This window comes from Rhinopithecus bieti, unplaced genomic scaffold (genome assembly GCF_001698545.2).
Source record: "Rhinopithecus bieti isolate Rb0 unplaced genomic scaffold, ASM169854v2 scaffold_7683, whole genome shotgun sequence".
NCBI lineage: Eukaryota > Metazoa > Chordata > Mammalia > Primates > Cercopithecidae > Rhinopithecus > Rhinopithecus bieti.
The window spans coordinates 726,111-729,689 of NW_016805834.1; the positions used below are offsets into that span (position 1 = coordinate 726,111).

The 3,579-nt window shown below is 29.6% G+C and overlaps 1 long non-coding RNA gene across 1 annotated transcript in view; it reads left to right on the plus strand.

The window, feature by feature from the left end:
• Positions 1-1,385, plus strand: part of LOC108530767 (uncharacterized) — a 227,637-nt gene extending 226,252 nt beyond the window's left edge. Inside the window, exon 7 of the long non-coding RNA XR_001885947.1 lies at positions 1,125-1,385. This is a non-coding gene — a long non-coding RNA (uncharacterized LOC108530767). The remainder of the gene's footprint in view (positions 1-1,124) is intronic.
• Positions 1,386-3,579: the final 2,194 nt, after the last annotated feature.

A 3,579-nucleotide genomic window follows, 5' to 3' on the forward strand; every position in this document is an offset into this window, starting at 1 on the left:
AAAAATATATTTCATAATAGTCTATGTAGGCATTTAAAAATTCTCTCAGATATACCATTATCAGTTTCCTATTTCTTGTCTTATGCTTAACAGCTTTGTTTAACATATTTTGAAGTATAATAAATTAATGGCTAGAGATTTTCGCTTGGGTATCTCCTTCTGGTTCTGTAAATAGGAATGATTTTCTGCAAAAGTTAACCAAATTCAATGAAAATCCCAGTTCACCAAAATTAGCCAAAATTCATATGATTTAAATTTATATTCTGATTATTTCAAAATTAAGCTCATACAAAAGCATACTAGCTATTTTGCTTTTTTCAAGAAGAAAACTCACAAAATTAAATTATAATAGAGCTTGTATTCTCACCTGTGTGATAAAATTTAGGAATCACAAGTCATGGCGGTCACCCGGCAATTGAAGTTTTGATTATATGAATTGCAAATTTTTCTTCTTTTGTATCTCCTCCATTATTTAGTATGCTCCCAGAAAACTCATTATTGCTCAATTAACATTTTTTGGTTTGCTGATTAATTTACAAAAATAAAATAACAAGTGTTCCAGTGTCTATGTTGTTTGATCTCAGTAATTAATCCTCAATGTTTATCAGCACAAAAGTATTTTCTATTTTAAAACCAGTCATACTAATTAGTTTCTAGTAAGTAGATAACAATAATTATGTTTATCAAAATTTAATTTTCTCTTCTTGGTTTCAAGTAAGTAAAATATATGACTTTGTATTATTTTCTTTGTGAGCCCTAAATTTAAATTCAAAACCTTAAATCTGTGATATGGTGTTATTTCAGCTGAATTACCATTTCTAATGAAATTAATGCATAATCAATATGTAACTAGTTTCTATTTCCTTTGCATATATTTAGTTGCTATTTAGTACTATTCAATATACTCATATATGAATGCTTATTTCAAAAATGTGAAGGTATAATTCCTATTATATGTGCTTTATTTTAGATATTAAAAATATAAAAGATTAGTTCTGAAAACTTTCTTTCCTCTGATTCAGCAGTTATGTTTAATTCTTCAATGCTCTTCTTTTTTTATTTTGCAAAAAAGGTCTAGGTCATCTAAATTTGCATCTTCTAAGTTTGATTTTTACATTTAACAGATCCAGTGATTAATCAATACGTCTGTATGTGGCTAAATTTTATTGCACCATTCTGAAGAATACAAGATTTGTCACTCCTCCGAGAGACACTTAATATTTGATCTGGTTCACATGAGAGAATTCTAAATGGATAAAGAAATCCCTGAGGAAAGCTGCAGAAGGCTGTGGATATCTTTTCTGGAACATGTAGTTTTATGTAACAACATACCACAGTAATGGGCCTTCTCTATAATTCATAGAAAGCCATTAAATGATTTAATACCCTTTTGGTTTTATCTATAGTGCTGTGAACTACTTCAGTAATCAACATGCTACCTATTCAGGCATTATCATTCATTCAGTGCACTTTACCTTTTCTCCTCTCACCTCACTTCCATGCCTATTTATCTTCAGAACATGCAGCCTTTTCTGCACCTTCAACCCATTGGTCTTCATTAGTTCATTTCTTTCTCAGACATGACCAATTGCCATTTTAACTTTCTAAGTCTTCAAAGAGTGCTGTATTTTGACTTTCTGTGTTATGAACTCTGTTTTCCTGCCCCTTCTTTTGATAGCTTAAATATATCATTTCATTCCTTGCTATCAACTCTAGCTTCTTGATCACTGTTTCTAAAATCCCATGTTATTTGAGGTATCCAAACACAAACTTTTTCATAACTAAATGATATGTATTTTAATAATTTTTAAAGCTAGCATACTGATTCAAAACTTTAAATGGTTGCTAGAAATGAAAATAAATAGCATATTTTTTCCCATTTAACATCTGAATATTTATATTTTCATGCACTTTTGGTTAAAAAACCCCTCCATTTCTGCATAGTTTATTTTCATATCTTTGTTTTATTTTAGGCATTGTGTATTTTGATAGAAAAGTTTTATAAGACAGATTTTCCAATCAATTTTGTAATTCTATTCTAAATAGTGTGATGCAGCAGCTGTTCACAAGTAAACGTCTCTTATTTTCTAAGCAAATATCAGTTTGTATTGTTTGTCTCTTAAACTTGAAGAGAAAAATCTCATAATAATGATGGTATATTTTTCATTCTAACTTTAAGGAAAATGCAGTGTCTGGAATGTGATTCCGTTATCAAAATCTAAGAGACAAAAGATTTAGACAACCAAAGAGATTTAACTATATTGAGTACATAAATACATTAATCAATTTAAAAACTACAATGATGATATTTCATATAAACAAAACTTTTACATGGTAGAACCAACAATCTTTAAAACAGATGCAAAGAATTAAATTTATGCTTGAAAATATACACATTTGCTTGGGGGTGATACTTATGGTATTAGAGAAGAAAGAAAGTAGACTATTAACAGGTTTTATGAAAATATTATAAATTCTAAATTTGTTGTAGTACCAAAGTGGCACTTAATAATTTATTGGTCTATTTATTCATTTTGTGTAAATTATAAAGAATATAATTTTACATTGTGTCAAAACCTACAGAACCTGCACAATTCAAGATAGAGACAAAACTCTGATTTCACAAAAATTGAAATACTGTCTCATGTTTTCTATTCCAGCCGTATAGACTTATAGCATAAAACCAGAGACCCTTATAATTACAAAGAATCCTTAAGAAAACCCCTCCAAGCAATGTAATAAACCCATCTACTTCATCTCAAATAGGTGGACCTCCAGCTTTTTCTTAGTTGACTAATAAGGCACTCACTAACTCATAGAATAAGCTATTCTGTTATTGTTGGGACAGTTTCCTTATATAGAAATAAAATCTCTCTTTTTGCAATTGCTACTTACTGGTTTTAGTTTATTAATTTGGTGCTAAGTAGTGAGTGTTCAATTTCCCTAAGTTGTCATCCAATTATTTTAAGGCAAGTAAATCCTCAAATCTCTTTTCTAAACTAACTTATAATCTTAAATTATTTTACATAATCTTAAATTACTTTAATCGAATGCTCATTTGATTAATTAAAAGACCCCTATTTTCTAAATCAGGTTTAATTGTGGTATAATTTACATACAGTAAAAACTCACTCACTCACAAAATACAATTCAATGGATTTTAACAAATGATTTCAGTCACACAACCGCCACACCAATCAAGACAAGGAGCATTTCATCAACACAAAATGTTTCCTCTTGCTGCTTTGCAGTAAAACTCATCCACCCACCCACAGCCAGTAGCTAGCAGTGTCTTTCATTTTTTTTTAAATCATTTTATGTGTAAACCTATGCATGTTTTGAACATATGGATTGTTTCTTGCTCTGGGCTATAAAAATCCACATACAGATCTTCATTTGAACATATATTTTCATTTCCATTGACTAAATACCCAGAAAAAGAATTGATTGCTATATTTTATGGTAAATGGAGGTTTAATTTCACATAAAACTCACTAACTCTTTCCAGGTGGTGATGCAATTTTGGGCTCATTATTATATTTTACTCTATCTGCCTGTCTGTCCTCTACTTACACTAGC